We start from the raw sequence: 15,313 nt of genomic DNA on the forward strand, positions 1-15,313 counted from the left end.
TTGTCACTCTGGAGCATGTGGCGGTCATATGTCTGGGTATGCCACAGCTCAGAAGGTGTTGCGCGCTGGCTACTTCTGGCCCTCCATGTTCAAAGATTGTATCATTGCAGTCCGGAAGTGCCACAACTGTCAAGTGTTTGATCGCAAGATGCGCGCACCACCTGCTCCTCTCCACCCTATAATTGTCGTTGGTCCATTCGCCAAATGGGGTATCGATTTTATTACTTGTAACCCTCACTCGGCCGGGGGGCATGCGTATATCATCCTCGCGGTTGATTATTTTACTAAATGGGCCGAGGCGATGCCTACATTCGACGCAAGCGGCAAAACAGCTGCAGTTTTCGTATTCAATCATATTATAACTAGGTTTGGTGTCCCACAAGCAATCATTACTGACCATGGGAGCCATTTTCGAAACATCATGATGACTGAGCTTACAAGCCAGCTTGGTTTGCGCCACGATAGCTCTACTCCTTATTATCCGCAAGCCAACGGTTTGGTTGAGTCTATCAACAAAGTTCTGGTTATCATGATCCGACGAACCATTGGTATTCATCGGTCGAATTGGCACAACATGTTATTTTCAGCGCTATGGGCATACCGAACCTCAGTAAAAACTTCAACAGGGTTCACTCCTTTCCAGCTAGTTTATGGCTTGGAAGCTGTGTTACCCATTGAATGCGAAATCCCATCACTTCAAATGGCTGTCGAATTACTTCCAGCTACTTCCGAAGAGGAGAAACGTTTATTATACTTAGCTAAATTAGATGAGACTCGACGTGACGCTGCATTGGCAATCGAGACTCACGCGAAGCGAATGAAAGCTCAGTATGATAGAAATGTGACCCCTCGAAGTTTTTCGGAGGGAGACCTAGTGCTATTATATGATCAAGCTAACGATAAGCTAGGTGCTGGAAAATTCGTTCCTATGTGGCATGGACCCTACATTGTAAAGCGAAAGCTAGCAAAAGGGGCTTATGAGCTGGTAGATTTTGATGGGGACTCTTTGGGTAAACCCAGAAATGGACTTTACCTAAAGAGGTATTATGCTTAAATGGTGGGTATGGAGAATTTTTAGTTAGGTTAGTTTTTCTTTCTAGCTAGTGTGTTTGTTAGTTTAGTTAGTGTGCTTAGCTTAGAGAGTGTGTTTTTCGTCGTTATTCTGGCTTATCTTGGTTTTACTCTTGATATTGCAGATGTCGACGCCTCTCCAAACATACATTGGATTTGCTGATGGTGCTTGTCGTAGTACACGGAATATCTCTTCCGCAGCTTGGGTTATCTATTCGCCCTCTGACGAGTTAGTTTCTATGCATGGGGTAAGCCTCGGTCAAACAACGAACAACATTGCAGAATACAGTGCAGTGGTTGAATTATTATCCGAATCTATTTCATTTGGAATTCGACGTTTGATAGTGAGGTTAGATTCTGAACTTGTTGTATTACAGCTTAATAGAGTATATGCCATTAGAAATCCTGTGTTATTAAGGTTGTTTTTGAGAGTGCGTCTCTTGGAACGTGAATTTGATTACATTGAATATCAGCATATTCCAAGGTCTTTAAATACATTAGCAGATGCAATTGCTTCTCGAATGTTGGACAGACATTTACAATAATCATGCAAGTAAATTTAAAAACATTTCATCACATATGTTAAACAAGATAAGCCGGTAATAGTGATATATATAGATAGGAGTGTGTCAAAAAATATACATCGTCTTCGATCATAGGTTGAAAAACACCTTATGATCGGCAAAAATGATAAGTACAAAAAGCCAAAAATGTCATATGTGTCTACAAAAGTGACTAGCCAATCACTGGTGGTGCTCTCTATACGACACCACTGCACGGGCTACCTTACACAAAAATCTCCTAAACGGTCCAGGGACTGCGACTACATAGCGCTGAAGCCTGATAGGAATATCATCTATGGTAGTCTCAGGTATATCCACCGTCAGACGCTCTAGATCCTGCTCCAACTCAGCTAGTGACTCTGCAGCCGCGTCCTGTGGGGCCGGTACCAGTGCAACTGGATGTCTCCTCTCAAAAGGCCGGAGGTTGGCTGGGCGCTGTGGACCAACATCTGCATTTTGAAAATTTTTACTGTCAGTTTTGAGACGATATATATAAAAAACAAAAAAAATATATAATTTGAAAACTTGTGGAAAATAAAGTACCTCTGTCGTCCCATTGTTCTCCCTGTGGAAGAACCATGTCCGGATCACCTCGAAAATCTACTCCGGCATACGGAAAGTCCTGGATCGAAAAAACCTGGTCCTCTAACCAGTGAAAATAACTATCAGGGAATCGAACAATCGCCGCGCCCTCGTCAGGATGCCGGGCCATCACCGTAACCCATCGTATCAGCTTTGGCTCCCGAGGACCCAAGATATCAACAGTGAGTTGCTGAGGGATCAGCATTGGAACTCTCTCTAAGGCAAAGCTCACAACTAGAGGCCCATATCCAAAGGTCTTTAGTTGTCCGTTCTTTGTCCTAGTCAGTTGGCTCTTCATGTTAGCCGACACAGCATCACACCAGTTGAAAATGGTGCCTTGGAAACAGTCAATTGCCATCCGCATTTGGGACCCGGTGGCAATATGTAAAGCGGCTGCACCGCAAATTCTGGTAACCGTGAAAGCTATAACCTTGAGTTCACGCAGAGAGATGTGTTTGATTTCTACGCCTTTCGCATGGTGTGCATTGGGTGTGCACCAATCTGCCCGGAGACTAGCAAGGGATTGGCCACCCGGCCTAGTCCCGGCTAGATTGAGTTGCTCGCCTCTATTTGGCAAGCCAGTGAGAAAGTATATGTCAGAGGGCTCTATCTCGAGCTGGTGCCCTCCGATGTAAAAGCATTGCTCATGAATGTTCCATCTCTCAACCAGCCACTCCAAGAATCTCACCTAAGCCCTCATGCCAGGTATGGCCCAGTATTTATATAGTCCGCATGCTTTTAGGGCATCAATGGAAGGTTGATGATTAATTGCGGCTAAATCAACGTCCTCGTGCTCTCTTTCTCTCCAATCCAACATGGTGAGTGCCCTACACACCAAGAAACAAAGATTAGAATTAGTTTGGGAAATTTTAAATGGTTGATTTGGGGTTTGGGGTTTTCAATTTCCGCCTTTCGCGGGGGACGCACCCCGCGTTTAGAACACAGAGCGTCGGGACGCAGCTGGCCTGAAGGTGGGCTGCGTCCCCCGACCTTTTTCCTGTGTGGGAAAAAGTCGGGGGACGCAGGTCACCCTTAGGGCACCTGCGTACCCCGCAGAGCGATTTTTGAAACCCAAAACCCCCCAAAAATCAAAACTAAAACCTAAAACAAAATTTTAATCGGATGAAATTGAAAAGGAGGATGTTGTGAAATACCTGGAAGAGACGGCGTTCGATTCTGACGGTCGGATTCTCCGCAGCAACCACGGGAAGTTTCTTGCCAAAAGCCCTTTTTTCAACCTCAACAGTAAAATGGTAAAAATGACATGGTAAAAAGTCTTTTTATAGGTTTTTTGGATGAATGAATGCTAGGTTTGTTCATTTTTCACCATGGAAGGCTATTTTTCAATGTATTTTTGCCTATCTTAAACAGGTATGAGTAATGTGTCGTTTTTGTGCAGGACAAAGGGATTTAGAGGGAAAATTGTCATTTTTCACGAACCAAAATATCAGAGTCATCTTTTAAGCCCTTTTCTGACTCCTAAAATATGAAAAGATTGCCGAGCATTTCTTTTAAACTCGTTAAAATGGAATTAAAAGACGGTCCCCTTATAGCCCTTTTCTGACCGTAAAAACAGGAAAAGATTGCCGGGTTTTTGTCGTTTCAAACTCGATATTGGAAATAAAACGACGTGTCCTTGATCGCTTTTTACTTTTCAGGTCAGTGGCACTAATTATGAAAGTACTCCTTGGTCGCAAGATCAAGCGGTTCCCCCAGGTATTATTTTATACTTTTTCGGGCTTGAGGGACACAAATCTACGAAAAAGTTCAACTTGGAGTCTTCTTAAGTTTTTCAGACTCTCTAAAATTGAAAAACGCCGAGTTTTTCCTATACTGGGCTCGTTAAACATTTCACAGTAAAGGACCTGTTCAATTACAAACAGGAACGAACCACTCCTTCCTAGGGTTCGAATCAAAACTAGGTTGGACTCATCCGAAGGATGAGCTTATAATCAAGCATATGTTATCCTCCTCAAGCTTGTTAAAGATAAAGAGGTACTTGCCAGAAATGGTGGGGGAAAAGAGAGAAGAATGAACCTGTTTGTTATCTTTTGTCTCAGAAGAAACTTTATTACCACTCTTGGACACGACACTTTTCATTCATCTGGGTTGGGAAATTCTTTACCTCACAGTTGATCAAACCACTTTGAAAGTCTTCAGCCAGGTTCTGGGAATTAACTTTGAGTTATTCATCACCAAGCCATCTGTCGTGTCGTTATGTGTTCAAGAGGTCTGCAAGCAAAACTTTCATCTGCAAAATACTTGTCATCCATTTGACCATCCCTGAGTCAGTCCTTACAGCAACATTTCTTCAACTTGAACAATGATTTCGTGTTGTGGGCTTGCCTGCAACGGGTCGCTTTCTATCGACATCAGCACATTATCTAGAGAGATGACTTAGAAATCGTCAGTACCTTGAAGTCTGCATGCATCAATGGCAGGTTTCTCGCCTTTGACGTCAGTTTACATCATTGACTTTCGATCGAAGGATTCCGTGAAATGTTCGACATCAACTCATTCATTCACATCTCATGGATTGTACTGGGTACTTTGAGAACCATTGACATTACTGGTGGTCTCTCTCACACTTGTTAACAGTTTACATCATCGACTGGTAATCAAGTGGTTTCTACCATGTTCGACATCAACTCATTTATTCGCATGGTTAGAATCGTACCAATTCGAGAAGTAGAAATGAAGACCCTGGATCTAGTTTCCACCATCTAGGCTGCAAGGAGTTTTGTATTCATTATCGAAGTAGACTAATCATAAACAGATGGTTGCGCCCATACTGTGTCTACAAAAGTCTATGATTATGATGTACTGCAAGATCATTCCTGTATCAGAGTAGTTAGTCTGTTAGTTAAAGTTTTGATCTGAGTATGGGAATGCCTACCTCAGTGATGATATAATCTTATACATGTATTTTGTGTTGAAAATTGCAGGTTCTGACCAAGCTCTCCATGAGATAATCCTTGAAATGATAAAGCGCTTCACCCTTCCTAGATAATACAAAACCCTAATCTATTACAGGCTTCGCACTTTAGGGGGCAATCTGTTACACTAAAAAATGTCACCATGACTATTTACAGTTAGTATGGCTCTATCAACAGTCATGCTATCCTCTTAGGCAAGTATTATGCCTCTGCTCTCCATGTCAAACTCCAAAAAGAGAGAAAGTCTTTATAAATGTATTTATCTCTGGGTACGCCGGTTCTCTCAACCTTACCTGCGGGTACGCACCCAATGTTCACAAAAGCTGCGTCTTTGGATGCTCTGTATGTAAAGGGGCAGGTGCGTCCCCCTGTAAAGGTCAAAATGCGCAAGTTTCATCTTTAAAAAGTTACTTGTGGTCATTTCTAGAGCATTCTAGAAGGTTGTTCGACGTGTATTGAGCGCCTCCAGATGGTTCATGTACCCCTACCAAAGAGGAACTTATCCCATCAATAAGGGAGCTATCCCATCCAAAGAGGGGATTATCCCATTGATGGTGGACCTGATTAACTTCCTCTTGAGCACTATAAATACAGGCATTGGGCCAGAAGGAGGAGAGGTTGGAAGATATACATTTCTAAGGGTAGATGCTGCTGGAATTAGGACTCCCATTTAGAAGCTTGTGATGAGAGATTGCCATCTTTGCTTGTTCTATTTGGAAGTGGGTGAGCTTTGTCAAAGTAAAGGAGAACTCTTGATGGACCCTGGGAAGGACTTGCACAACACCAACGCTCAGGTTGTATTTGTTCCTTTTGTTACCTATTAATGCAAATGAGTCCATTCTTCTCAATAACTTGTTATTTATGAGTTGTTTCATGTACTCCTTGGTCTATGTGTTAAATATGTTTTATTCTATGAGATTATCAAGTGCTATTTAATCGTTTGATTGTTAGTGTATGCAGGTTTCAAAGTGAAGGAGGAGCTCATCCAGATCAGTGGAGCTGGATTGCTACAACAGCATTGGATTACAGGTAGGATCTAAACACTTGATTTCTTATATAGTAAATGCATGTTTAGAGAAGGATTGCTCTTGTTTGTCTTGTTTGTCACTAGAGAGTCTTAGGCTCCTAGGGAGGTTGGTTGTGTCCTTACAATCGACTCTTTCCGCCTGACACATACGTTAGAGAGAAATATGGTTCAATAGATAAAAAATATCATGAAATGCAACTTGATGTTTTAGTGATGACTTCTTGCAATGCATAAAATTTTTTTATGCCATATGATGTGCAATGAATAGACTTTCATTAGAAGGAACTTATAGTTAAGGACTTGATTGCTTAGAAGGAAATATGAAATGAGCCCCAACGAGTAATTATACATAAAACTATTTGGATATAAAATAGTTGAGTCATTAAAACATATTTTCAAATACAACTACAATATCTAAAATTTAAAAATGCTTGAAAATATAACTACTAATATTGCAAGTTGATTGGTTTAGTACGAAATGAAAGATGCCAAAATAATTATTTAATTACCATTACATGGACAAAATGCGAATGAGGTAGCTGGCGATAGAGCATGGTTTTGAGAACTCAACACCTTCCTTCTTATAAAAGAAAAAAAATTAACAAACAGTTGAGAGTGGAGTGTTGGTAAGGATTGGGATTTATTCATGTTTCATTATGGGATGTGGAAGAAAAACACCTATCAAGAGTTAAGGGGAATGGGAACATTGATACCATTCATAGTCACACAGTAAAAAGATAAGGAACAAAAAGGGGTTTTACATAAGAGATGAGGGTAAATTTGGGATGTGGTTTAATCAAGTTGGTTAAGAAAAGATAATAGAATTTTCCCAAGTTGAATTAAAAGAAGAAAAGTGAACAAGTGATGAGTAGTACTTAGTATTTTCCACCGAAAGTAAATAGGATACATTAATAATTCCTCATAGATTTGAAACAATGTTTGTCAACTCTATGTATTTTAATTTTGTATTTGAATGTGTCTTTTTCTATTGTAGTTATTATTCCATGATGGTAATTAAATAATTCGTTTGGCATCTTTCATTTCTTACTAAATCAATCAAATTGCAAAATTAGTAGTTATATTATCAGGCATATTTAAATTTTAGATATTGTAGTTGTATTTGAAAATATGTTTTAGTCACTCAGTGATTTTATATCAAAATATTTTTACATATAATTACTCGTTGGGGCTCATTTCATATTTCCTTCTAAGAAATTAAGTCCTCTATTTGCTTTAGCTTCCTCAACTTATGGAAATATCTAAGTTGATTATATTGTCTTATTTTATGTATTGACATCAAGCCTATATCATAGATTAATCCATAACATAGTGCATATCATTTGTGGCCTAGAATTTTATGATCCTACACAACTTTTCATACACCTCAACTATATAGTCCTTTTAATGAATGTCTATTGATTACAAATCCTATGACATCAAAATTTTCGTATGCATTGCAAGAAGTCATTACTAAAACATGAAATTTCATTTCATAATGTTTTTTTATCCGTTGAACCATATTTCTCTCTAACATCTTATAAAAGACACACATGATAAGTAAATTAGTTAACATTTATCAATGATGTTGAAATGGTAAAAGACAATTTTTATTTTTCTAACATTTATTGAAGGCCCTAATCCATTGGACATAATGTGATTTCTTAGCCTATATATTAATTTATTTAAATGTTAAATCATACAACATAATAACAAATTTAACTATATTTTCTTGAGAAATAAAAATATAACTATTTATTTCCCTTCAATTTGGTATAATTTTTACATACGAAATTTATCTTACCTAAACCTAGTTTAATTACTTTTCTCATTGATTAATGTGTAATATCAAATATATTATTATTTTGTTTTATTATCGCTTTTTCTTTTTAAGAAAAAATAATTCAAAATTATCATTAATTTAATATTATTTAATTTTTTTTTTTTTCTATGTGGTTAAGATATCAATGAAGAGCTCCCGATACAGTGGTGATAGATCGAATCCCATGGCTGCCTCTGCAACCCATCGCTATGGCTCAAAAAATGTCAGGGAGGGCTTTCCAGGCCAGGAGAACTCAATGCACAGCGCCCAGATCTACGCCATGACCCTTTACGCTCACACATCTTCAAGTTATCATGGCTCTCGAGAACGGAAGGTCATGAAACACGGAATAATAAAGAATGAAGCAGTATCCAAGCTCACTGCAGAAGGGACCAGAGCAAACAACCTCTAGCAACATATAGGAATGCTGTATTCACTGAGCAATAACAGAAGGAAGCAAAGGATTGGGGTTTTCAGTGCCAACAAGGCTGGTTCTGCAAGTCCATTCACCGGATCGGCCACTGCAACCCAAGAAAGGTTGCTGTATGGAGCCGCGTTGTCCTCTCCCACCGTGGGAAGGCATAAAATCCCTGGTTCAGCCCCAGATCTAGCCGATCCAGCTCACAATCAATAGATGTACCAAGACACAATGAAAAGGCTGAGATTGCTCAAGGTGCTCAGTATTACAGAGCGCAAGTTAGTAAACGAAGCTGGCCGTCATATGGCCATGCACAGGGTTGACGCTGCTTTGCTCACGGATCATAGCGCCTTTCACTCTGGAATATTAACCGACAAGGAGGTGGCAACGAGGGTCATAGCCAAGGGTTTGAAGCCTTGCAACACACCTCTTCAAAGGTCATAACGCAGAATGTGCCTGAAGAGAAACATGCATTTCAGATCCAGATCAATCTCTCGGGCAAAACGACATTGCTATGGGTATGCGCAACAGATCTCGTGCAGGTTCTTTTGCAAAATCTCGAACACCGACTGAGGATCCCCTCCTCTTACCTCAGATTGCTATATAAGGGTAAGCAACTTATGAATCCCCTTCCTCTCTCTTCTTACAACATTTTCAAGGACGCTTATATTGTGGCTACCTTTCGTTTAAGAGGTGGCTCCTTTAGGAAATCCTCCCTAGCCCACTCCTTCTCTTATAAAGATGCAGTCCGCAAAGACGCTGCCCATCCGTAGCCCTCTGCAGAAGTAACGCATCCTTCTGGGGCTCCAAAGCCATTTTTGGTAGACAAATCAGAGGAAATTCCTTCCATCAATCTCTCACATTCTGGGATTGACAATCACTATCAGCATTTCGCAGAATCCACACTCATATGCAGATTTAACGGGCTCTGGCCTCGCACATCAGATCTATACCAGTGGATCCACAACAACTGGACTAAAAAAAGCGAGATCTACTTTTGTTCAACAGGATTCTTCATTGTGGCTTTTGACTCAAATGAAGATTACCAGAAGGCCTTAACAGGAGGCCCCTGGTTTTGAGGCTCGGCTGGGCTCTTTCTCACCCCCTGGTTTCCAGACTTCGACCCTTCTACAACTGTCATCACCAAGATTCCCATTTTGGTCAGGCTCCCAAATCTTCCGGCGCATCTATGGCATATCTTTGTCTTCCTAACCATTGCAGACACTTTAGGACGCTACCTGCATGTAGATTCTACATGAAGGGAAAATGGACTCTTCACCTACAGCAGAATTTGTGTAGAAATAGATATTAGCAAAGGATTGTCGGATCAGATTAATATAAAGTATGGCGATTTCCTCTAGACTCAAACCTTGGATTATGAGAACACAACCTTCTGTTGCCGCCATTGTCATCAAGCGGGGCACCTCCAGAGTTTTTGTACCTAGTTCTTCGACAAAAGGAAGAATCTGAATCGCAAACCCAAATCCAAAAGCTGGAATCCATGTGTGCCTCCCCCTCCTATGGGTGATACAGATTCCTCTAGTTCAGATGAGGAAGAAATCATAGCAGATGGGCAGAACGTGGAGATTACGCTGGTCACTCCTTCGGTCATCTGGAAAACCCCTCCGCCCCTCAGAGCTCTCAGAAACGTTCTCATTCATCTTCATCCTCAGACTCTGATAAGGATATTCAGCCGCCAGGGCAGAATAGTCTACAACTTGTTACGGCTCAGCCAAACTCTTCTGGATGGGTCAAAGTAAGCAAGACAAAAGGCAAAAAATGTCGTGTGGCAGCAACTGCCCACTCAGGGTAACTTCTCTCTATGAAGTTCTCGCTTTTTGTTTTCCCATGTTCTCTATGGTCCTTTCCTTGTTTGTCACTGTGGAGCGAAGCGGTTAGCCTTTCACCTTTGGCTCCCTTGCTTTTCTGCTTCGCTTGCATGCAAGCTTGATTGTATTATATTTTTCTTCTCTTAATAGATTTAGTCTTTACTCAGAAAAGAAAGAAAATATATATATATATATATATATATATATATATATATATATATATATATATATATATATAATTTAAAAATTGTAAACATAATAACAAAAGGTGGAAAAGTGAAATAACAATGTTTTTCTTTAAATAGTTATGAACAAAACTTACAAATATATTAATAAAAATTAAAGAATGGGCTTTCCTTTTCAAATATTATTAATATCACTTTGAAATATAATAATTGAAATATTGATATGTAAAATAGTAAGGTTTTTAGTTGAAAAGTTATTAATTGTAATTGAAAAAGGTAATACTTATAAATATAATTCAAATGTTAACTGAGTTTTTGTGTGTTTTTATTTAGTGTGGTTTATGGTATTTTGATATTAGTGATCATTATGTCTATGGAATTTTAGTACCAAGTAGATTTAGTTCAACCACAGAATTAACCTCAAGCAAGAGAATTGAACTCTTAACTTATCGATAGTAAAGGTGCTTTAACAAACATTCTAATGTTTTTGAGAACATTCCAATGTTTAAGGAGAAATCGATGAGTTAAAATGATATATTTTAATATCAAATTATAGATTTTTTAAGACATGGAATCTTTATACGGATGATATTTTTCATTGTGAGTTTTTTCCTTCGTAATGAAAACATCAATGAGTTAAAATGATACATTATAATATCAAATTATAGATTTTTTAAGACATGGAATATTTATATGGATGAAATTTTTAATTGTGAGTCTTTTCTTTTATAACGAAAACATATAAAATAAGTAGGTTGATAGATATTAGTCATTTTATTTTGTAATTTTTTTATTAAATCATATTTATTGGTTGAGATTTCCTAAAGAGAATTATGTAATATATTTAGTCTATCTAATGTTTTGGATGGTTATTCCATCCATCATCTCATGCTCTTTGGTCCGTCATGATGGATGGAGTATCAATCCATAACATTGGACTCAGTAAATCAATTACACAATTTTCTTCCAGATATATCCAAAAATATGAACCAATATAGATCCATCTTAAGCATCGAGACAATTTTATTTTATAATTTTTTTAAATAATTTATATTGTTGGATATTTCTAGAAGAGAATTGTGTAATAGATTTAGTCCTTCCAAAGTTTCATATGGTTACTCCATCCATCATCTCAAGCTCTTTGGTCCATCATGATGGATGGAGTATCTATCCATAACACTAGACTCACTAAATCAATTACACAATTCTCTTCCGCAAATATCCAACAATATGAACCAACATAGATCCATCTTAACCATGTATCTATCAAGCGTCAAATCTATATTTTGAGTGAAAAACATCAGAAAAGGCTTGCACCTCGAGATATTTGATCCCTCTAGGAGCTTGATTAATATGGGGGTAAGATGGATCTAGGATGGTTATTTAATACTATATCATATCTATATTTGTATCTATGTGTCTCTTTTTTATTCGCTCTCTCTATTTCGCCCCCCAAACATACACACTCTCTCTCCATATATATATATATATATATATATATATATATATATATATATATATATCTTCCCCTCACTCTCTCTCTATCTCTCCCTTTTCACTCCCTCTCTCTCTCCACCTTTCTCCCTCTCTCTCCCTCCAACTCCTCTTCCTCAGTCTCTCTCTCTCCTTCTCTCTCTTCAGTCCTTTCTCTCTCCCTTTCTCTCCTGCCTGCCACCCCCACACACCCATCACTCTCTCCTTCTCTCTTCTATACAACTCTATCACTAACTCCCTCACTCTCTCCTCACTTTCCCCTACATCTATGTGTCTCCCTCTCTCTCTTCCCCTTATCTCCCTATCTCGCTACTCTCTTTTTCTCTCTCTTACCTCCTCTCCTCTCTCCCTCACTCTCTTTCCATCTCTCCCTTGTCACTCCCTCTCTATATCCACCTCTATCTTTCTATGGCTTTGTCATTTCCTCTCATCCTATCCCCCTCCGTCTTCATATCCATCTCTCCCTATCTCCTTCTCTCTCTGCCCTCATCTCTCTCTTCCTTCCTCTCACTCCCTCTCTCTCCTTCTCTCTCTCTCCCCTACTCTCTCTCTTCCTTCCTCTCTTTCCCTCCCTCTCACCTCCCTATATCTCACTCACCCCATCATTCTCCCTTTATTTCTCTCTCTCCACTCTCCAACTCTTCCACCATCTACTCCTCTCTCCTCCACCCCCTATCTCTCACCCCTATCTTTCATAACTTTGATTACATTATATTATGTTTAAGGAATTATGTAAATTAAAATGCTCGATTGGTTGGAAGATAGTAAACCTACATTTTGCATCAAGCATGTCAAAGAAAATACAATAATCAAAAACTTAAAAGAATCATGCAGTCTCTTTTATCTATTATTGTTAGTCACTTTGTTTGATCTAATTGCTGGGATCCTTGCTTAAGATGGATCTATGTTGGTCATTAATAATAATATTTACATTATATAAATTTCACATCTCTATATCTAGAAATATTCTCATTTTTACCTTTTATTAAAACCTTGATTTAATTTCTATGGATATATCTCAAAAGAAATTATAAAATTTTGCTTTTAGATTTAATAAAAAAAATGTTATAAAATAAAATTAAAATACAATATTTATAAAATATTTTGATAGTGAAATAAGTTATGGTTTTTGGGCATGTGGTATTGATAAGCAATGGTATTGGTCCATTGTATTGTATCAAATCTTATTTACAAGTTAAGAATATCCATGGTAAAGTGGGGTGAATATCCATAGTAAAGAATAGTGTCATATTGTTATAAAATATTTTGATTGTGAAATAAGTTATCATTTTTAGGCATGTGTTATTGATAAGCCATGGTATTGGCCCATGGTATTATAATAAAGCTTATTCACAAGTTCATAATATTAATAGCAAAGTGGGGGGGAATATGGACGGTTAAGAATCTTGTCATATTGTTATAAAAAAATGATTGTGAAATAAGTTATGGTTTTGGGCATGTGGTATTGATAAGCCATGGTATTAGCCCACGGTATTGTAACAAAGCGATAAAAATGAAAACATAAAAATATAAATTTCATTATTTTATCACTTTAAATTTTTATTATTAATTGAGCTAACATTTAAATGTTTACGCCCATCTCTATAGGGTTTATATTACTTTAAACTTTTTATTTATTACTTTTCAACTTTTTATTTATTACTTTTAACTCTTTATTTAACAACCAACATTTAAAATTATTTACATACTTACATTACACCTACATATCTACAATGTACCAAACTTTTGACTTTGTTTTTAAAATTTAATAAACCTTCCATGATTCTAGAACAAAGTAAGACAATTATATTTTTATATTTGATTTTTTTTTAATCAACTTAAAATAATTGTGAAGGAATTTTAAGTCCAAAAAGTTTCTTATTCTAGCCAACACCAAAAAAATCACTTTTGTGGATTCCATCAAATTATGAATTCCCCGTCATAAAAAAATAGAATATATAAATTCCTTTTAGGGTAAACCCAACCCTAAAAAGAAATCTCCCACAAATATATATACTCAAACCTATCTCTCACATCCATGTGGACAATTATTCTGTTCGTTCTTATGTTCTTTCTGAGAGCGTAGCATAATTGGGGAAGCGAATCCTTTAGATCTACTAAAAACCCATCTTACGCCTCCCAGAGCTAAGCGTGACTGCGGAGGCGGATCCATTAGATCTACTGAAAAGCCCTGGATTAGATCGCTTTAGGCGTTCGTGGGTTATATCCTAAAAAGCCATAGAAGGCTTCGGAAGCGAGCTCAAATGAACGACACTTGGTCTTTGTGGTGGACGGAACAGCAGCCCTCGCTCCACACTGGCCCACGCTTCGAACAAATTACATTCAAGAATCATTCCAATAATAAGTTGATAAGAATCATTTGCTTAAACACTAACTAGAATATGTTTGGTACAGATTCTAAGATATTCTCAGAATCCGTTGGAAGGGTGGGCTAGTCTGGAGCGAGAGCTGCTGTTCCTTCCTTCCCCACAAACACTAACTAGAATATGATTGGTACAGATTCTAAGATATTCTCAGAATCCGTTGGAAGCGTGGGCTAGTCTGGAGCGAGGGCTGCTGTTCCTTCCTTCCCCACAAAGAGAGTGTCGTTCGTTTGAGTTCGCTTCGGAAGCCATCGATGGCTTTTTAGACGACATAACCTACGAACGTCTAAAGCGATCTAATCGATGGCTCTTCAGTAGATCTAACGGATTCTCCTCAGCAGTCACGCTTGCCTCTGAAAGGCGTAAGATGGGTTTTAGTAGATCTAATGGATTCGCCTCCGCAGTTATGCTTCTCTCAAAGGACACAAGAACAGAATAATTGTACAAATCGATGTGAGAGATAGGTTTGACTATAAGATGGGTTTTAGTAGATCTAATGGATTCGCCTCCGCAGTTATGCTTCTCTCAAAGGACACAAGAACAAAATAATTGTACAAATCGATGTGAGAGATAGGTTTGACTATATATATTTGTGGGAGATTTCTTTTTAGGGTTGGGTTTACCCTAAAATGAATTTATATATTCTGAATTAATAATTCTACGGAATCCACCAAAGTGATTTTTTTGGTGTTGGTTAGAATAACAAACCTTTTGGAGTTAAAATTCCTCCACAATTTTTGTAAGTTGATTTAAATGGAGGAAATCAAATATAAAATTACAATTGTTTTATTTTGTCTAAGAATAATGGAGCTTCATTAAATTTTAAAAACAAAACTAAAAGTCTAAATATAGGTTACATGTGTAGGTGTAAAGTAAGTATGTAAACAATTTTAAATGTTGGCTCAATGAAAAATAATTAAAAGTTTAAATATTTAAATGTTGGTTGTTAAAGAAAGAGTTAAAAGTAATAACTCACAACTTAAAAAGTAATAAATAAAGAGTTAA

Source organism: Pinus tabuliformis, chromosome 8 (genome assembly GCF_031772625.1).
Source record: "Pinus tabuliformis cultivar Carrire ecotype Pingquan chromosome 8, CPIR1, whole genome shotgun sequence".
In the NCBI taxonomy this organism is placed as follows: Eukaryota; Viridiplantae; Streptophyta; class Pinopsida; order Pinales; family Pinaceae; genus Pinus; species Pinus tabuliformis.